The sequence below is a fragment of the Oncorhynchus keta genome, chromosome 6 (assembly GCF_023373465.1).
Source record: "Oncorhynchus keta strain PuntledgeMale-10-30-2019 chromosome 6, Oket_V2, whole genome shotgun sequence".
NCBI classification, from domain to species: domain Eukaryota; kingdom Metazoa; phylum Chordata; class Actinopteri; order Salmoniformes; family Salmonidae; genus Oncorhynchus; species Oncorhynchus keta.
In genome coordinates this window covers 43,102,407-43,125,020 of record NC_068426.1, presented here as the reverse complement: position 1 = coordinate 43,125,020, position 22,614 = coordinate 43,102,407, and the positions used below count along the sequence as shown (strand labels likewise).

General features: G+C 43.0%; 1 pseudogene; it reads right to left on the bottom strand.

The window, feature by feature from the left end:
- Window positions 1-4,940: 4,940 nt before the first annotated feature.
- LOC118385602 (protein SCAI-like) lies at window positions 4,941-21,345 on the bottom strand (annotated as a pseudogene).
- Between the last annotated feature and the right edge of the window lie 1,269 nt (window positions 21,346-22,614).

The window sequence follows — 22,614 nt, the reverse complement described above, 5'->3', positions numbered from 1 at the left end:
GCAAATTAAAATCAGTTAACATTTCCGTGGTGTTTGTAAATTAATTCATAATCCGAAACATTAATATTTCAGTCCAAAACTATCTTGCCTGTGCCTACTGTAATTGTTGATTTTATGTATTAAATCAAATGTTTCATTGCTGCTTTGGGACATGTCTCATTTTTAGAAGAGAGTAGTCAAAGCAATAACATTTATTTAATAATCTGTCGGAAGATTATTGAATGAAGACAATACATTTCACACAAACTAAACAAAAGTCAAACTTTACATTTTCTTAAGGATTGGCCCCCTTTTTTCAATTTTTGCCTAAAATGACATACCCAAATCTAACTGCCTCGTGCAAGGAAGGATATGCATATTCTTGGTACCATTTGAAAGGAAACACTTAGAAGTTTGTGGAAATGTGAAAGGAATGTAGGAGAATATAACACAATAGATCTGGTGAAAGATAATACAACAACAACAAAAAACGTATTTTGTATTTTTTGGTACAATCATCATTGAAATGCAAGAGAAAGGCCATCATGTATTATTCCAGCCCAGGTGCAATTTAGATTTTGGCCACTAGATCACAGCAGTGCATGTGCAACGTTTTAGACTGATCCAATGAACCATTTAATTTATGTTCAAAATGTATCAAGACTGCCCAAATGTGCCTATTTCTTTATTAATAACTTTCCATGTTCAAAACTGTGCACTCCTCAGACAATAGTATTATTTCACTGTAATAGCTACTGTAAATTGGATAGTGCAGTTAGATTAACAAGAATTTAAGCTTTCTGCCAATTTCAGATATGTCTATGTCCTGGGAAATGTTGTTGTTACTTACAACCTCATGCTAATTGCATTAGCCTACATTAGCTCAACTGTCCCGCAGGGGATCCACCAATCCTGAAGACGTTTTAAAGAGTATTCAAAAAACCTTGCATGTTTTGTTTTTTTAGTCACATTACTCATTTTTCCTTCATTCCTTCATTTTCCTTCATTCTTAATGACATCAAATATAATTGGCAACAAATGGGACAGGACCATTTAAAAGTATAAATACAGAATGTCAATGTTTTAACAAGCATCCCTTGGACTTTTCCACATTTTGTTATGTTCGATCAGGTTCAAGTCCGGGCTCTGGCTGGGCCACTCAAGGACATTCAGAGACTTGTCCTAAAGCCACACCTGCGTTTTCTTGGCTGTGTGCTTAGGGTCGTTGTCCTGTTGGAAGGTGAACCGTCACCCCAGTCTGAGGTCTTTAGCGCTCTGGAGCAGGTTGTCATCAAGGATCTCTCTGTACTTTGCTCTGTTCATCTTTGCCTCGATCCTGACGAGTCTCCCAGTCCCTGCCGCTGAAAAACATCCCCACAGCATGATACTGTCACCACCATGCTTCACCATAGGGGTGGTGCCAGGTTTCCTCCAGATGTGAAGCTTGGCATTCATGCAAATTAGTTTCATCTTGGTTTCCTCAGACCAGAGAATCTTGTTTGTCATGGTCTGAGCGTCCTTTAAGTGCCTTTTGGCCAACTAAGCAGGCTGTCATGTGCCTTTTACTGAGGAGTGGCTTCCGTCTGGCCACTCTGCCATAGAGGCCTCATTGATAAAAATATATATATAAAAATGGAGTGGAGTGCTGCAGAGATGGTTGTCCTTCTGGAAAGTTCTCCCATGGTCACAGAGGAACTCTAGAGCTCTGTCAGAGTGACCATCAGAGTGACCATCGGGTTCTTGGTCACCTCCTTGACCAATGCCCTTCTCCCCTGATTGCTCAGTTTGGCCGGGCAGCACGCTCTAGGAAGAGTCTTGGTGGTTCCAAACTTCTCCCATTTAAGAATGATGGAGGCCACTGTGTTCTTAGGGACCTTCAATGCTGCAGAAATGTTTTGGTACCCTTCCCCCAGATCTGTGCCTCGACACAATCCTGCCTCGGAGCTCTACGGACAATTCATTCGACCTCATGTCTTGGTTTTTGCTCTGACATGCACTGTCAACTATGGGACCTTATATAGACAGGTGTGTGCCTTTCCAAAATCATGTCCAATAAATTGAATTTACCACAGGTGGACTCCAATCAAGTTGTAGAAACATCAAGGATGATCAATGGAAACAGGATGCACCTGAGCTCAATTTCGAGTCTCAGCAAAGGGTCTGAATACTTATGTAAATAAGGTATTTCTTAATTTTAACACATTTGCAAACATTTCTAAAAACCTGTTTTCACTTTCTCATTATGGGGTATTGTTTGTAGATTGATAAGAATAAAAAACATTTAAAAAATGTTGAATAAGGCTGTAATGTACATTTTTATTTTTTAAGTCTAGGGGTTTGTATGCTTTCCAAATGCACTGTATATCACTTTGAAATCGTTCCCTCCCACAACAGTAGGAACTATTAGAAAGAACACTTAAAGTAACACTAGATAAACAAATTAATTCAGGTTAATTCTTCATTGTATTTTTATTCCATATAAATTGTTACTCGTTCAGCGCATTGCAGATAGAAATGTATTGCCCAGAACTGACATGACGCTTTCAAATAATCATAAACTTATAGAACGGACACTCCTTTTGTCTTCTCAATGTTCCACCTTATTAGGGCTTCAACTACATGCCAACAGGGGAAAGAGGACAGTCACATCACGCGATCTACAAGTTTACCGGTATTATAACATAAATGGTGTCTAGAGCTTCATCGTTATCCGTAAATATCATATGTAATTTACATGTCCTATCATCACTAGTAAGACCTATTTTGGGATGGAGATGCACGGTGAAGCTGTTGCTTCACTTCCAGTTTGCACATGATGCTTTTTGTTCCTCTTACTCCTCATTCCTAACTACAATGCAGAATTACACGCTACATGGAGGAGAGGAAAGTCACCACAAGATTAAAACAGGGTGGAAACAAAGGCCGTAAAACGAAGCAGTTTGTCCTGAAATGGTTATACTGCATACAATTCAGTGTTATGAGATACAGTCACAATGCATCAACTCTAATCCTCTTTGCATCAGTTTTAGTTAAGTAGGGATGTTTAGAATTTATTTTTCCATGAGGATTTCGTCATGTTTGTAAATTCATGATTCAGGCATAGTCCAAGAAGACATGGGTGATATTCTCAACTGGACAGTAATTCTTCATGGTCTTCCCTTAGCAGCCTATCAGTCAACTTGTTTTGGCAGTGATAACTCTTATGGGAATTTCATTGTGATGACGCGGTCCATGATGTGCTTGAGGAAGAAAAAAAAAAGCATGAATAAAACCAAAAGGCAGTTTGAATGAGACAGTCCACAGAGGCAATGAAGTTACAGTTTAAGTCAGAAGTGTACATACACTTAGGTTGGAGTCATTAAAACTCGCTTTTCAACCACTACACACATTTCTTGTTAATAAACTATCGTTTTGGCAAGTCGGTTAGGACATCTATTTTGTGCATGACAAGTAATTTGTCCAACAATTGTTTACAGACAGATTATTTCACTTATAATTCACTGTATCACAATTCCAGCGGGTCAGAAGTTTACATACACTAAGTTGACTGTGCCTTTAAACAGCTTGGAAAATTCCAGAAAATGACGTCATGGCTTTAGAAGCTTCTGATAGGCTAATTGACATCATTTGAGTCAATTGGAGGTGTACCTGTGGATGTATTTCAAGGCCTACCTTCAAACTTTGCTTGACATCATGGGAAAATCAAAAGAAATCAGCCAAGACTTCAGCAAAAACATTGTAGACCTCCACAAGTCTGGTTCAGCCTTGGGAGCAATTTCCAAACACATGAAGATACCACGTTCATCTGTACCAACAATAGTACGCAAGTATAAACACCATGGGACCACGCAGCCATCAAACCACTCAGGAAGGAGATGCGTTCTGTCTCGTAGAGATGAACGTACTTTGGTGCGAAAAGTGCAAATCAATCCCAGAACAACAGCAAAGGACCTTGTAAAGATGATGGAGGAAACAGGTACAAAAGTATCTATTTCCACAGTAAAACGAGTCCTATATCAACATAACCTGAAAGGCCGCTCAGCATGGAAGAAGCCACTGCTCCAAAACCACCATAAAACAGCCAGACTACGGTTTGCAACTGCACATGGGGACAAAGATCATACTTTTTGGGAAAAATGTCCTCTGGTCTGATGAAACAAAAATATAACCGTTTGGCCATAATGACCATTGTTATGTTTGGAGGAAAAAGGGGGAGGCTTGCAAGCTGAAGAACACCATCCCAACAGTGAAGCACGAGGTTTGCAGCATCATGTTGTGGGGTTGCTTTGCTGCAGGAGGGACTGGTGCACTTCACAAAATAGATGGCATCATGAGGTAGGAAAATTATGTGAGTATATTGAAGCAACATCAAGACATCAGTCAGGAATTTAAAGCTTTTAATGCCTTGCAAAAGTATTCATCCCCCCGTGTTTTTCCTATTTTGTTGGAGTACCCCTGGAGAACGGAACGGGCAACGAGAACAGATTGTGGACTGTGAACTAACTGGTTGCTGAATTCCCCACTTTCCCACAGTGTACAAATCTCCCTAATAAAATTCCCCATTTGTATTCTAGTTGTGCTTCATGTGCGTGTTTGGTTATTGAACTTGGTGACGTGGAATCCCCACCCCCGTGAGCCTGCTACATTTGTTATCTAGAGACTGGACATTAGCGAGTAATATACTCTGAAGCGGTGGGTGAGCCTCCTAAGTCTGACTAGGCCGCTCCAACACCCTCTTCTTCGGCGCCGTTGTTTTAGGTCTGCCTTTGGAATCAGTTCAAATGCCCTGGGTAGTTCGGACAAAGGATCCGCCTCGGGAAAGTCGTATTCCTGATCGTAGTGCTGGTAAGTTGACGGCGCTCTGATATCTAATAGTTCTTCCCGGCTGTGTGTAATAACGCTTAAGATTTTCTGGGCTAACAATGTAATACATAATACAAAAAAACGAAGCGAGTCAGTCCTCTCTGTCGGCACCATTTTTATTATGAATCTTCTGCAATACGGATTGAATCTAGTCCTTAAATGCACAACAGGGCCTGGGAAGCTCACAACAGGGCCTGGGAAGCTCACAGCAGGGCCTGGGAAGCTCACAACAGGGCCTGGGAAGCTCACAACAGGGCCTGGGAAGCTCACAACAGGGTCTGGGAAGCTCACAACAGAGCCTGGGAAGCTCACAGCAGGGCCTGGGAAGCTCACAGCAGGGCCTGGGAAGCTCACAACAGGGCCTGGGAAGCTCACAACAGGGCCTGGGAAGCTCACAGGGATCAACAGTACTCCATTAATGATCTAGTTTTCAACTCTATGCTTTAAAGAAAATGTACGTATGCACTGTCATTAAGATTTAAAAGGTCAAAATGTGGACTCAAATGTAATTTCCCAGGGCCCGAGACTTGGTTAGTCCTGCCATCTGCTGCAGAAGTCATAGTAAAACTCCTTGTATGCCATTTTTAAACGCAGTCTAAAGTCAGAGTCATGTTCTGATTTTGAAGGGGTCCCTGATGAATTTGCTATCACAAGTAGTCCCGGAGAACCCCTGGCATAGGGAACAATGGAATGGATGGTCTGGCATGTCTTTTTTAACCGACAGCACGACAAATAAGATTAGATCATCATTGAATACAGTAAAGTGCAAGGATACAATTGATATCATCATAAATGTCAACAAATAAACAAAAATATAATTGCCACGGGGAGTAGTATTTCCCATGTTGAAATGAGCCACTTTTGCAGTCAATGCAACAATGGGAAGAAATGTCAGTTTTCCCCTGGCTCTCCCCATGTCCTTGGAATGTATGCTGGCTGAACTTGACCAAAACAACTAATGGGGGGCCCGGATTAGAGAATGTGCAGTTCGTTCATTAAATTGCTATGCTAACAGGATATCTGTTTCACAGTTAATACAATAAACTATATGACATATGTACAAAAGACAAACATCTCTCTATTACATACTGTTATTTTCAATTATACATAAATATACACAGAAATAAATAAAAATCTCAGTAAGTACGAAAACAGAATGCGTTTGGCCATCTTTGTTCATCGCCACACACACATTTACTTAAAACTGAGTGCCTGGGGGTCTGTTTCAGCACTAGCCGTTTCCATTGCTTCAAGCCCCCATCAATATAAGGAAACAAGACTATGCTTGATGCCATGCTAGGCACAGACTGCACGGCTAATGCTGGAACTCATCTGACATCAGGCTAACGTGAACTCGACTGAGTAAACTCTATGGACAATAATACTGAGAAGCCATGCAAAGAAAGAGGAGGAGAAAAAGCAGCATGTACTCTCTCCAGTAAACCATCATGCTTCAGAAATCCACTTAAAGGAATCATCATTATGATTGCTTAGGAATGAAGAATGACACAGGGCCTCTGAAAGTCGTACATTTCCCAGAAGCCAACAGATTTGGAATCAGGAACGGTGAATCTCAATAGAATATTACTTAATTCCCACTGGTCTGAAAGAGCTGGTCAGGAGAGTGCAGGTAAAGGATGACTATTGATATGCATTTCCCAAAACATATAGGCTACAGCAAAGAGAAAGAGGCCGCTTCCAACACTACAATGCTCGAGACTCACAAGATATGCGGCCAACATCTTATGAAATCCAATCAAGGCCAAAGGAAAATCTTTGAAAAGAGCCACCCTGGTTCCTCAAGTGAATTCTTTGAAAAAGCAGATGATTGGGCAAGGTTTTCTTTTTAGCCTGTGTGAGGGTGGGTAGCTGTGTACCTGCGGGGTGCTTAAGCCTATACCCATGTTAAACCCAGTCCGAAAACTTCCTCTGATACAAGGAGTAACAGACAGTGAAAATAGTTTAGTGACCACCCGCTTGCCCAGTCACTGCACTACAGGAGCTGACATGTTTGCAGACCCAGAGCCGCTGACTTCCCCACCACCCTATGTTAGTACCTAGAGAGTAGGAGCTAGTGCCTACGTAGTAGGGGCGGTTTCTAGAAAGGGCTAAACTGTTCATTGGGGTCTGCATCTGTTAGTTGACCCCGCTAGGCCTCAGTTTTACAGAAAGGACTCCTGAAACAAAAGAAAATAAAAGGCAATTCCGTTTGAATTAGATGTGATAAAAACCAGCAAATCTAGTCTGGTAAACGAAAACATGCCGGTGGTCTCTCTAAACCCTACAGCCAGTAAACTTGGCCAACACATCTAACCACACATAAGAAGAGGAGACTTCCCTACAGCTTGCATTGAAGTCAATTTGCAGTGAACCAATTGCAGGCAGTGCGGTCGTAAAACTACGCTATTTATCGTCTTTTAAAGATTAAAATCCCTTTATCTTCATGTGTCCTCCTGCTGCCCTCAGACTAAAATAGCTACACCACGTGTTCGTTTGAGTTTGTTTTTATGAGTAACACGGACGTACATGCTCATCTCATGTGTATTTAAGTAGATGGGTGACTTGTTAATGTTTTTGATTGTGCATGGTGCACTGTTGACTTCCACAAGTAGCTGTATGACTATTCAAAATAAATATAGCTGATATGCTAAACAATAGTTTTACATAAGGTGGGGGAAATAAGTGGGTCTTGGGTTCCAAAGAAACACTATAGCAGTGTGGTCAACAAGTAACTTGATTACCTCTGAAAGATGATGAGGACTCTCCCCTGTGAGAGTGTGTATAGTGGTGGTCTGTGTGTCTGTAGTTGGTCTGTGTTTGTAAAGTTGTGGTGACTAGCTGGTCAGCTAAAAGTCAGTAGTTTACGTCCAGCGCTCCGTCCCAAAACAGGCGCTGCACATCCAACATGGCAGCCAGCTCCAGAACGTGCTTCCGCAGGAAGCTGCTCTCCACCGTGTCCTGTTTAGGTAGCTGAGAGTACGATTCTGGGAAGCTCCTGGACTCCTGCAAAAGGCAGACAGAGAGAGATGGATATTACATTGACCCCCAAATGATCATAACTTCTGTGAATAACTATGGGAGATGTTACTTTATTTTTCTGGATTATGTGTATATTATGTCTTTATTTATTTAAATTATTGATAGGTATTACTGCACTGTTGGAGCTAGAAACACAAGCATTTTGCTGCACGTGAGACAACATCTGCAAATGTGTGTATACGATTAATAAACTTATTTGATTTTGATTTGATACAAAGCTGAAGTAATAGTGACAAACAAACCTTGCATGCTCTGTGGATAGACTGTGGGAGATAGAAGACACACCAGCGGCTGACCAAAGAGATTGGTGAAATTCTACATGGAGATGCATGAAATATCAGCATTAGTAACTATCACACCAGAGTGAATTCCCAGAAGGAATAGCCCATTTTTCCATAAATGCATCTTAAAATGAGTCAAACAAGTTGTTAACAAAAGGTGATCCCCTAAGTAAGCTCAACATGCCTTGTTCTCCATCTTGACTCCATATCTTGAATACTGCTCCCCCAGCGTTGTGTTTTGGCACCATGATTACTTTGTTTTTATACAACTAATAATAATAAGATGCAAATCCAGTAAACTACCATCAACCAATTTAAGTATGCTGATGAAAATCCAGTAAACTACCATCAACCAATTTAAGTATGCTGATGAAAATCTTAATGAAAACAATTTGTAGAGTATTCTGGCAATGTCTGAAAAGCGCCTCAAAGTTACTATTACCATCTTAACACAGTTGTTTTTCATTGTGATGAATGTAATTCTCACCAACCTTATAGGCTGTGCTGTTGGAGGAGTCCACAATGACAAAGAGAGGCTTCCGAGTGAAAGGGAACAAGTCCCCAGGGTGAAGGCTAAGGCATACAAGAGTCAACAGTCATTGCATGTACACACGCACACATTGTAAAAAACAACAATATCTGGCAAATATCATAGACTGTGTTTAGAAATAACATGGGCTGTGCGAAAAGTTCAGTGTATCTTTTTAAAGGCCAATAGTGTACATGCATCTCATGTCTGCCAAACGTTAGAAAACATTGAGGACAGTGGACTGATCAGCGCCTGATCTTTACCAGTGCATCTCTTTTTGGGCTTGGTTCATTTTCTGCACCGTCTCCCCGTTTACCACATCGCGGTTCGTGTCGGTGAGGACTCCTCCAAAGTCATATGGTCCTGATAGAAAGACAAAGTTAAATACATTTTGGGGAAGAAATGATCAGATTAATTTCAGCTCCTGCTTCAAGAAGCTGACCAGTGAGTGTGTGTGTGTTTACAAAATGCTGTTGTACCCTCATAATCCAAGCATCCAGTAGGGAAGACTCAGGTAGCTGAAAGATAGACGAGCAGCACACTGTTCGCTGGCAACTCCTACAAAACAACACCACCTCAAGTCAGCCAATACCATCCTAAATGTTTTGAGCTTGGTCAAACCTACATGAATGTATTTAAAATATAAGGTAAACTCACCCCATTCTGTACAAATGTGCGCAACCGCAACATTCAAACGAGGCTACAAAGAAAACTAATGGGACTGTAGCGACTGTGTTGAGGTCAAAATCGGGGGTGTGAACTAGGTTTCTATTCAAGCGTTGATCGACATGCTAATGGCTCGATACTATTGGAGAAAAGTTGAAAAAACTGACCCTTGTTGGGGATGAATCAGAATAGTTGGGTAACATAAGATGTTTTATTTTCATTATATGCTTGTGAGTTACTTCTCAATGTATCTTGTTGTACTATAGTGGTGGCCATTTGCAGTTATCCTTTCTCTGTCCTGGGACTCAGTTACTTGGGCCGCAGAAAGGGGAGAGGTCAAGCTTGTCTTCATTTGTAAACATATATTTTAAACCATGTGAAGGGATGATTGAGGGGGAACCAATTATCTCTTGGCCCCACAATGTCTGTGTGCCAGTCACTGTGTCTCTGTGATCTTGTCCAGGAGGGGTGTATTTGATATATGCGAGTGGATGAGGTAATGTCTTGGTACTATGTTGTACCAAGAACGAGAAGTAGAACCTCGTTTTAGGAAAGCAAACTGAACGATAATTTATAGCTAATGCTCTGGCAATGGGATACTCCTCTCTCAAGTAAAGTCTTTCTTCGTAATGTTCCTAAAATCTGTTATTCATCATGTGAGTTGAGATGGGTGTGTCTTGGCTATAAATGATATTAATAACTGTTTTGTAAGCACTCTCAGAGAATTCATTTATAGACACTGAATTAATCTGAGTCACAGGGTTGTGATGGAGCTCATATAATTAAAGATGGACTTTATGATAACTCTGACTTGTGTGTGGTTTGCTCTCATGATTTGGTAATACAGGAAATTTCCACTACACCCTCCGCTACATCTTGACGTGTCATGTCGTAACGTACAGCACGCATAAAGCAACTATTTCTGTCTTACAATCTCTCTCCGCCAGGTGTAGGACTTCTCTCAGCGTTTAAAAACAAGAAATGGACAGTGACGGGGGTAAGGGGGGGATAACTAGTCATTTTTTTCGTCATCGTTGAATGCGATCATCATTCTCAAAGCCGCTGTTTACTTCTAAGATCACTTTAACACCGCCCTAAAAACCCGATTCAAATTCGACACAAACCTTCAAATAGGTATGTAATGACACATTATATAAACTCTTTATAGTGTTTTATTTATATTTTAGAGGCTATATGGTGATAATCCGAGCAAGGGTGGCATTCCAGAGGGACATCAGAGACTGCAACGTTCTCTGCTTTACGGAAACATGGCTTACTGGGAAGACGCTATCCAGGGCGGTGCAGCCAACGGGTTTCTCCACGCATCGCGCCGACAGAAACAAACATCTCTCTGGTAAGAAGAGTGGCGGGGGCGTATGCCTCATGACTAACGGGACATGGTGTGATGAAGGAAACATACAGGAACTCAAATCCTTCTGTTCACCTGATTTAGAATTCCTCACAATCAAATGTAGACCGCATTATCTTCCAAGAGAATTCTCTTCGATTATAATCACAGCCGTATATATCCCCCAAGCAGACACATCGATGGCTCTGAACGAACTTTATTTAACTCTTTGCAAACTGGAAAACATTTATCCGGAGGCTGCATTCATTGTAGCTGGGGATTTTAACAAAGCCAATCTGAAAACAAGACTCCCTAAATTTTATCAGCATATCGATTGCGCAACCAGGGGTGGTAAAACCTTGGATCATTGTTACTCTAACTTCCGCGACGCATATAAGGCCCTGCCCGCCCCCTTTCGGAAAAGCTGACCATGACTCCATTTTGCTGATCCCTGCCTACAGGCAGAAATTAAAACAAGAGGCTCCCACGCTGAGGTCTGTCCAACGCTGGTCAGACCAAGCTGACTCTACACTCCAAGACTGCTTCCATCACGTGGACTGGGACATGTTTCGTATTGCGTCAGATGGGAATATTGACGAATACGCTGATTCGGTGTGCGAGTTCATTAGAACGTGCGTCGAAGATGTCGTTCCCATAGCAACGATAAAAACATTCCCTAACCAGAAACCGTGGATTGATGGCAGCATTCGCGTGAAACTGAAAGCGCGAACCACTGCTTTTAATCAGGGCAAGGTGTCTGGCAACATGACTGAATACAAACAGTGCAGCTATTCCCTCCGCAAGGCTATTAAACAAGCTAAGCGTCAGTACAGAGACAAAGTGGAATCTCAATTCAATGGCCCAGACACAAGAGGCATGTGGCAGGGTCTACAGTCAATCACGGACTACAAGATGAAATCCAGCCCAGTCACGGACCAGGATGTCTTGCTCCCAGGCAGACTAAATAACTTTTTGCCCGCTTTGAGGACAATACAGTGCCACTGACACGGCCTGCAACGGAAACATGCGGTCTCTCCTTCACTGCAGCCGAGGTGAGTAAGACATTTAAACGTGTTAACCCTCGCAAGGCTGCAGGCCCAGACGGCATCCCCAGCCGCGCCCTCAGAGCATGCGCAGACCAGCTGGCCGGTGTGTTTACGGACATATTCAATCAATCCCTATACCAGTCTGCTGTTCCCACATGCTTCAAGAGGGCCACCATTGTTCCTGTTCCCAAGAAAGCTAAGGTAACTGAGCTAAACGACTACCGCCCGTAGCACTCACTTCCGTCATAATGAAGTGCTTTGAGAGACTAGTCAAGGACCATATCACCTCCATCCTACCTGACACCCTAGACCCACTCCAATTTGCTTACCGCCCAAATAGGTCCACAGACGATGCAATCTCAACCACACTGCACACTGCCCTAACCCACCTGGACAAGAGGAATACCTATGTGAGAATGCTGTTCATCGACTACAGCTCGGCATTCAACACCATAGTACCCTCCAAGCTCGTCATCAAGCTCGAGACCCTGGGTCTCGACCCCGCCCTGTGCAACTGGGTACTGGACTTCCTGACGGGCCGCCCCCAGGTGGTGAGGGTAGGCAACAACATCTCGTCCCCGCTGATCCTCAACACGGGGCCCCACAAGGGTGCGTTCTGAGCCCTCTCCTGTACTCCCTGTTCACCCACGACTGCGTGGCCACGCACGCCTCCAACTCAATCATCAAGTTTGCGGACGACACAACAGTGGTAGGCTTGATTACCAACAACGACGAGACGGCCTACAGGGAGGAGGTAAGGGCCCTCGGAGTGTGGTGTCAGGAAAATAACCTCACACTCAACGTCAACAAAACTAAGGAGATGATTGTGGACTTCAGGAAACAGCAGAGGGAACACCCCTATCCACATCGATGGAACAGTAGTGGAGAGGGTAGCTAGTTTTAAGTTCCTCGGCATACACATCACAGACAAACTGAATTGGTCCACTCACACTGACAGCGTCGTGAAGAAGGCGCAGCAGCGCCTATTCAACCTCAGGAGGCTGAAGAAATTTGGCTTGTCACCAAAAGCACTCACAAACTTCTACAGATGCACAATCGAGAGCATCCTGGCGGGCTGTATCACCGCCTGGTACGGCAACTGCTCCGCCCTCAACCGTAAGGCTCTCCAGAGGGTAGTGAGGACTGCACAACGCATCACCGGGGCAAACTACCTGCCCTCCAGGACACCTACACCACCCGTTGTTACAGGAAGGCCATAAAGATCATCAAGGACATCAACCACCCGAACCACTGCCTGTTCACCCCGCTATCATCCAGAAGGCGAGGTCAGTACAGGTGCATCAAAGCTGGGACCGAGAGACTGAAAAACAGCTTCTATCTCAAGGCCATCAGACTGTTAAACAGCCACCACTAACAGTGAGTGGCTGCTGCCAACACACTGTCATTGACACTGACCCAACTCCAGCCATTTTAATAATGGGAATTGATGGGAATTATGTAAATATATCACTAGCCACTTTAAACAATGCTACCTTATATAATGTTACTTACCCTACATTATTCATCTCATATGCATATGTATATACTGTACTCTACATCATCGACTGCATCCTTATGTAACACATGTATCACTAGCCACTTTAACTATGCCACTTTGTTTACTTTGTCTACACACTCATCTCATATGTATATACTGTACTCGATACCATCTACTGTATGCTGCTCTGTACCATCACTCATTCATATATCCTTATGTACATGTTCCTTATCCCCTTACACTGTGTATAAGACAGTAGTTTTGGAATTGTTAGTTAGATTACTTGTTGGTTATCACTGCATTGTCGGAACTAGAAGCACAAGCATTTCGCTACACTCGCATTTAACATCTGCTAACCATGTGTATGTGACAAATAAAATTTGATTTGATTTGATTTGAAGTTGGACAGTTTTCCCACACAACATCTCTCCTTCTCACTATCACGCATTAGTTTCGCTTCTCCACCCGCCATTTTTAAAAAGACCCGACGGGGCTCATTGCCTTCTTGAAATATGCAGAAACGGGCAGCATTTAGGTCATGTAATTGATTCTGTTGGAAAGGGGAGAAAATGTGCTTTACAATGGTATTGACATTACAGTTGATCTGGAAGTATTACGTTTTTTGGGGCGCTAAAATAAGTGCAATTGTACAGACCAAGGCGATGTATGAGTTTAGGTTACATTTAAAGAAAAAATATCTATATTTACAGTGTTCAATAAACACATATGTGAGAACAATATTGTTGGAGAATTCTTTTTTCATTTTGGCTTTATAATAAGGTTGGTTTGCAACATGGAAAATAGTTGTGGAAATCTGTTGCACCTTAAATTGACTAAAACAATCCACAATGCGATGCACTCTATGGGCTGACTGACTGGCTAGCTAGCGAGCAAACGTAGCTACACATAATAATACCAAAGACAATATTAGCATGTAAATTAGCTAGTTAGTGCAGCTTGTTTAGGTGATTTTACGGCTAACAATTTAGGAGTCTACAATATCACCATGTTCAACCTGCAGATCGATGTTCCTCACAGAGTGGAGTCTGACATTAGCAACGGCAGATATACTTTTGAGGAGATGGGAAACGTTGCCATTGCTACGGCAATGGGCTGTGCGGTGTATTCTGGGCGAAGAGTACCACTCTTCTTCAAGGAGTGAATGGGAGTCTATTGGGTGCTAGCTCAAAACCCAACATTAGCACAAATTTAGTCAACAACAAGTACAACATTACAAATCTTTTCAGAGATGTGAGATAATTAACTTGCTATCTGTAATATAGTATAGCTTTCGAATCGTGACATTACGGAAAATAGACACGCTCCTCGACATAAACACTGACTTTGAGAAGGGATTGCATGGCGATTAGCTTAACAACCGCGTGACGCAGAATGACAAAATGAACGCGATTGGTCAACAGTCTGCTGGGGGGGGGGGGCACTGTTCTGCCTTACTATTATTTGACCATGCTGGTCATTTATGAACATTTGAACATCTTGGCCATGTTCTGTTATAATCTCCACCCGGCACAGCCAGAAGAGGACTGGCCACCCCACATATGCTCTCTCTAATTCTCTCTTTCTTTCTCTCTCTCGGAGGACCTGAGCCCTAGGACCGTGCCCCAGGACGACCTGACATGATGACTCCTTGCTGTCCCCAGTCCACCTGACTGTGCTGCTGCTCCAGTTTCAACTGTTCTGCCTTGTTATTATTCGACCATGCTGGTCATTTATGAACATTTGAACATCTTGGCCATGTTCTGTTATAATCTCCACCCGGCACAGCCAGAAGAGGACTGGCCACCCCACATAGCCTGGTTCCTCTCTAGGTTTCTTCCTAGGTTTTGGCCTTTCTAGGGAGTTTTTCCTAGCCACCGTGCTTCTACACCTGCATTGCTTGCTGTTTGGGGTTTTAGGCTGGGTTTCTGTACAGCACTTTGAGATATCAGCTGATGTACGAAGGGCTATATAAATACATTTGATTGATTGATTGATTGATTATACGTTTCCTTCATTCATTGGACTCTCCTGTCTATAATATCTCTGGCAACGACACCATGCAATGCACCCTGGACTAAAGAGGTAGACAAATAGGAAAAAAAGTGCCAGACCCTCTGTTAAATTACACATTTCTCGAGGTAGGAATATCGAATACTCGAATGAGCCATTGCTCATATTTTAGAGAAGACATCTTCCTGAGTTATGACATCTGTCAGTATTGAAACCTGCCATGGTTGATATACGTTTTAGTGATCTAAAATTCATATCCCTGTTAACTTCCAGTGTAGTGAGAGCGAATTTATCACAATGCTACGTCATACCAGATGGATTTCTGCCTGCTTTAACCCCGAAACACACGAAAACATGAAATGACCCAGGGAATTGATAGAAACTTCCATTTAAATTTTGTTGAATTCTGATAGGATTCCATTGGGATGTACTCTAAAACAGGATATGTTGTTTCTTCCGTTCAGACGGCTTTAAAAAAGGCAGATACAGGTGGGGGTGATGAAAAATAGATGAAAAGTAGCAACAACTTTGTTCAGCTCCAGCCAAGCATGGCTAAGCCGACATTTTGGAACATGAAGGCAGAGTAGAGGGGACAGGGGGGGAGACAGTCAGATGGAGACTGACCTTAAAGGAGGCAGACAAAAAGGTGAAGAGCTGGCTGAATGTTGGCTTGTACAGCAGGTACTTGTGAGGGTTCTCTCTCTTGGCTGGCTTCCCGCTGGGTTCCTGTGAAGGAAGACATGGGGTAAGGGCCTGTGAAGGAAGAAAGTGAGTAAGCAGCTGTTTAAAGGACAGGTTTCATGCATGGTTGCCAGCGCTGCCTTTCGCCCGAAATCGCATGAGACTTTTACATTTGCAATATTCTGGATGTGTCGTTGTCCACAAGACATTCATGTAAGAAGCATTTTCAGTATTCCCCCTCACCAATGTTCCATGTTTAGATGTCGTTGTAGCCAGGATGACTGGTTCCCGCTCCAACGCTTAGAGAATGCGGAACATATCGATGGTTAGCTCACTGAACTTCACCTGACAAACACAAAATAATATAGTTTAGAATGTGGCTCTACAGACTGGTCTAGGGGTTGTTTAAGGGCTGGGCTTTAGACTAGAATGTATGTGTTCAAACACCTGGTTCTTGCAGTTGCCAATGATTAGTGCATCTGCCAGGGTGAGCTGACCAACCACCATGCCCTGTTCCAACGGAGACATGCCCCCCTCCTGTAGCCGATTGGAAATGACGACCACGGTATTTTCATTGTTCAGCACCACAACTGGGTCTGCCTGCTCACAGAAACAAACACACTTGACAATTGTATCATGCACAGCTTCCCTTGTACTCCATTGTGCACATCATTCCAGTAGCACGTGTGTGGTACACATTATCTTTCACTCAAATGAAAGATTTACAGAAATGTAAAATCATAACCCCCCAAAATCCAGAATGAAATACAATACCTCATGTTGAATAGGTTAGTCACTGGTGTATGTACTTTAGTAATAGTCATTGGGCAACATCCTTCTTTTCAAACGTTTGCTGACCTGTGGAGGCCTCCTTTAAGTGCTGCTATATCCTTCATTCTTAAGTTATGATGACATTTCCCCCTTTCATGGTAGGCAATAGGCAGTAGCAACAGGTGAAAGGCATCAGGTGATTCAGTTATTCTTTGGGATCTTACCTCCACAAAAGCTGCCACTTCCTGTAAGACCAGATTCCACTCTAATTGATATTCTGTGTTGAATCGCTGCGTATAGTCCTCAATTTCCTCTGACAGCTCCTACAGGAGGGGAGACAGATATTATGTACACAAAGATACTAATGCATGTACAGTTTAAAAACTATTGCTGCTTGTAGGATCTTAAAGGAAATATACTTCAATTACAGTCAAAGGTTTGCCAGAATAAACATTTCAGGCTGAAACTTGTGTCTTTGTTCCTGTGTTTTCTGCATTCCACTTCATACTAAAACCCCAATATAATAAAACAATGCAAAAAAAAGAGGCCTAAATAAATACAAATGAGATTGAAAGATTCAGAACTTCCTCTGGTTCTTGTTTGTTTTTCTCAGGTTTCTTACCTTGACCAGCACTTTCACTAGGTCCATCTTGTTCAGAAGTAAACAAACTACAATGTAGCGGGCATAATACCGGAGTTTCTTCACTACCAACTCAGGCCTAACATGAGGGGCGGAGACAATAGAAGGAGAGTTGTGTTACAATCTAAGCAAAATACAGTGAGTCATCCCTGGTAAGCACAAAAACACACAAGTAAAATGTTTTGCACCAGGACTAAATTCATCTAGCTTTTGGAACATTCACACCATCTTCAACTATTTTGTCACTGCAGGAATTCTGCCATTACAGTGCATTTGGAAAGTATTCAGATCCCTTCACTTTTTACACATTTTGTTACAGCCTTATTCTTAAAAATGTTTAAGAATTTCCCCCCTCATCAATCTACACACACACACACACACACACACACACACACACACACACACACACACACACACACACACACACACACACACACACACACACACACACACACACACACACACACACACACACAAAATCAGTTTTTCAACTGAAGGGATTGGGAGACTAGTCAGGATCAGGTCAAAGATGAACTGTGCAAAGTACAGAGCGATCCTGGATGAAAACATGCTCCAGAGTGCTCAGGATCTCCAACTGGGGCAAAGGTTCATCTTCAACAGGACAACGGCCCTAAGCACACAGCCAAGTCAACACAGGAGTGGCTTCGGGACAAGTCTCTGAATGTCCTTGAGTGGCCAAGCCAAAGCCCGGACATGAACCCGATTTGAACATCTCTGGAGAGACCTGAAAATAGCTGTGCAGCGACCGCTCCTCATCTAAGCGGGCTGCCATGTGCCTTTTACTGAGGAGTGGCTTCCATCTGGCCACTCTACCATAAAGGCCTGATTAGTGGAGTGCTACAGAGATCGAGTTCAGGGAAAAGAGAGAGAGAGATACAGCTGCATGCATGTAAGCTCTCACATTTTCCAACATGTTTTTTTACAAAAATATATATTTGGAGTTAGATAAACTTGAATATTTTTGAAAGGGACATATACAGAATGATACCCTCTACAGCATAACCTTCACTGCAGATCAAAACTCCAAACATACAACCTAATTTTGGACAAAATTACCTGGAAGGATTAATACTATCAAGGACACCATCAAACCTGGAACTGAGACACACCAGACAGACCAGATACACCTTCAATTAGCACTGAGGTGTGAAGTGAGAGGTGTCGAAGCATGAGCCCAACAAATGGCAGGCTACCCCACCCAAATCCGGAGTCCTTGAAACCACATCCCGCTCAGAGACCATCCACGGGCATTTGCTCCAAGAAATCTGCCTCCAGAAATAAAAGCTTCTCCCAAGTGGGTGTGACACCTATTCCCGTTGCCTGCTGCACTGCTGCTTGGAATCCACCTGGCGATCTGTTCACCGTCTGCCCTTTCTCCTCCTGTCTGGTACATGTACCGTCACCACACTCCCCCCTCTCCGCTCGCTCTCCTTCAGCACACACTCACAGGTGGGGTGAGTGATTCTGAAATGACAATGGCAAGCCCCAAGTCGTTATATTGTATTTCTTGTGCATTTTGCTATTTGCCTCATGACTCCTGCATGCTTTGTTGACTATGAACTTTCTTGTTTACTGACTAGCCCTGATGCTTCTCCCTCTTTTCCCACTTCCCCGCTACATAGGTTCTCCCTGCAGGAGGTCCCTGAGTCCAAGGTGCTAAAGGAGCTTCTTAAACTTGACTCCAAAATTACATCTGGGTCAGATGGTTTAGACCCTAAATTCTTTAAAGGTTGCTGCCCCAATCATCGCCAAGGTTATCTCTGACCTTTTTAACCTGTCTCTCCTCTCTGGGGATAATCTATTATCAACTGACTGGCTTACTTGATGTCTATAGTATTCTCTCAGATATACTAATCTGGTTTCCGCTCAGGTTATGGATTTGTCACTGCAACCTTAAAGGTCCTCAATGACGTCACCATTGCCCTTGATTCTAAGTAATGTTGTGCTGCTATTTTTATTGACTTGGCCAAAGCTTTTGATACGGTAGACCATTCCATTCTTGTTGGCCGGCTAAGGAGTATTTGTGCCTCGGAGGGGTCTTTGGCCTGGTTTGCTAACTACCTCTCAGGGACGCAGGGATGCAAACTGGTGAGGGCCCAAAAAGGTGACATATTTTCATTGCACTGAAGCACAAAACATCCCTGCTGAGGGCATTTTTATTTTAAATCAGCTTTAAAATTCTAATTTGTAGTGACTTTTAGGCTGAATCCCTTCTTGAAATGCAGGTTAACTGTGTACTAAACAACAGAATATTATCTATATGATCAGTGTCTGTTTGTAAAGTGGTTAATGTGAACCTAACTCACAACTAAACATTTTAAGTGGAAAACAATTCAATGTTATTTAAAATCAAATGTTATTCGTCACATGCAATTAAAAAATAAATAATAATAACAATATCAAATAAAAGTAACGAATAATTAAAGAGCAGCAGTAAAATAACAATAGCGAGGCTATATACAGGGGGTACCGGTACAGAGTCAATGTAGGGGCATCGGTTAGTCAAGGTAATTGAGGTAATATGTACATGTAGGTAGAGTTACTAAAGGTAGAGTTACTAAAGTGACTACGCATAGATAATAACAGAGAGTAGCAGCAGTGTAAAGGGGGTGGGGGCAATGCAAATAGTCTGGTTAGTCATTTGATTAGATGTTCAGGCTTGAGGGTAGAAGCTGTTCAGAAGCCTCTTGGACTTGGCGCTCCGGTACCTCTTGCCATGCGGTAGCAGAGAGAACCGTCTAGGACTAGGGTGGCTAGAGTCTGACCATTTTCAGGGCGTTCCTCTGACACCGCCTGGTAAATAGGTCCTGGATGGCAGGAAGCTTAACCCCAGTGATGTACTGGGCCGTATGGACTACCCTCTGTAGTGTCTTGCGGTCGGAGGTCGAGCACTTGCAATACCAAGCAGTGATGCAGCTGTAGAACATTTTGAAGATCTGAGGACCCATGCCAAATATTTTTAGTCTCCTGGGGGGGGAATAGGTTTTGTTGTGCCCTCTTCACAACTGTCTTGGTGTGCTTGGACCATGTTAGTGTGTTGTTGATGTGGACACCAAGGAACTTGAAGCTGTCAACCTGCTCCACTATAGCTCCGTCGATGAGAATGGGATGTGCTCGGTCCTCATTTTCCTGTAGTCCACAATCATCTCCTTTGTCTTGATCACGTTGACGGAGAGGTTGTTGTCCTTGCACCACACGGTCAGGTCTCTGACCTCCTCCCCATAGGCTGTTGTGTCATCGACAACCTTAATGGTGGTGTTGAAGTTGTGCCTGGCCGTGCAGTCACGAGTGAACAGGGAGAACAGGAAGGGAATGAGCACGCACCCCTGAGGGGCCCCCGTGTTGAGGATCAGTGTGGCCGACGTGTTGTTGCCTACCCTTACCAACTGGGGCCACCCATCAGGAAGTCCAGGATCCAGTTGCAGAGGGAGGTGTTGAGTCCCAGGGTCCTTAGCTTAGTGATGAGATTTGAGGGCACTATGGTGTTGAACGCTGACCTGTAGTCAAAGAATAGCATTTTCACATAGGTGTTCCTTTTGTCCAGGTGGGAAAAGGCAGTGTGGAGCGCAATAGAGATAGAGATTTCATCATCTGTGGATCTGTTGGGGCGGTATGCAAATTGGAGTGGGTCTAGGGTTTCTGGGATAATGGTGTTGATGTGAGCCATGACCGGTCTTTCAAAGTACTTCATGGCTACAGACTTGAGTGCTACGGGTCGGTAGACATTTAGGCAGGTTACCTTGGGCACAGGGACTTTGGTGGTCTGCTTGAAAAATGGTATTACAGACTCAGACAGGGAGAGTATGAAAATGTCAGTGAAGACATTTGTTGTTAGCATGCTCGGAATACACATCCCGGTAATCCATCTGGCCCTGTGGCCTTGTGAATGTTGACCTATTTAAAGGTCTTACTCACATCGGATGCGGAGAGCGACATAACACAATCGTCCGGAAACGCTGACGCTCTCATGCATGTTTCAGTGTTATTTGCCTCGAAACAAGCATAGAAGTAATTTAGCTCATCTGGTAGGCTCGTGTCACTGGGCAGCTCTCTGCTGTGCTTCCCTTTGTAATCTGTAATAGTTTGCAAGCCCTGCCACATCTGACGAGCGTCGGAGCCGGTGTAGTAGGATTCCATCTTAGCCCTGTATTGATGCTTTGCCTGTTTGATGGTTCGTCGGAGGGCATAGTGGGATTTATTATAAGCTTCCGGGTTACAGTCCTGCTCCTTGAAAGCGGCAGCTCTATGATCAATACACGTGGATGATCTTGTTCCTGTAGTGTTTGTAAACACTGGTTACAGTGAGAAGCTTCCTCTTGAGCGGACAGCTTGATGAAAACCAGTCAATATTCAGGTTTACATCACATACGGGGATTATACAAACATATACAAACATTATTGTGCACAACATTTGAGAGAAATACACTTTGTGCATATGGAACATTTTTGGGATATTATATTTCAGCTCTTGAAACATGGGGCCCACATTTTCCATGTTGCGTTTATAGTTTTGTTCAGTATAGCTAGAGGGGCAATCCAACATCACTGAGTGAAACCATCCATAAATTAAAGCATACGATGGCTGCACCATGTTATGGGTACAGTTCTTGACTTGGGACGGAGTGTCGTACCGTGTGGTGGTTCATTTCTTTACTATCAAATGAGGATAGACAAACTTATCACACAAGTCAGAGTTATACTTAAACTAAATCTTTATTCACTTATTAGTAAGGAAGCAGGTCAATATAACACACACATACAAAGTGAATCGATTGAGTGCTCTACGATAACGATGGCTGGTCGACGAATCACCCTCAAATGATTCATTGAGAGCCCCCAGACAAAAGTGCAAAGGTCTTTTATAGCCAAGAAACACCCCTTTCAGTCTACATGGCCAACAACAGATGGATGGAATGGGTCACAAGGTTAAGATTTGTATGACAGATAATGATTATTCACAGCAGACAGCATCTGCTGTAAAAACAGTTATCTTTGTGTAGAGACCAGGGTCGGGCCCTGGGGTCATCTCTCCCTGGTACCATAGAGAACAGAAACATTAACTCATGCTCTGGAATGTGGTTTCATTAGGTTTTATAACCCAAAAGACATCGTAAATCTCCTGTCAGTGTTAACTCCCAAAGGCCCACTTTCAGTTAACACTGACACAATAGAGTTATAAGAACCCTCTAATCTGTTGCATAAAACAACCATTTGATGCAATACAAGTATTATTACATAATCT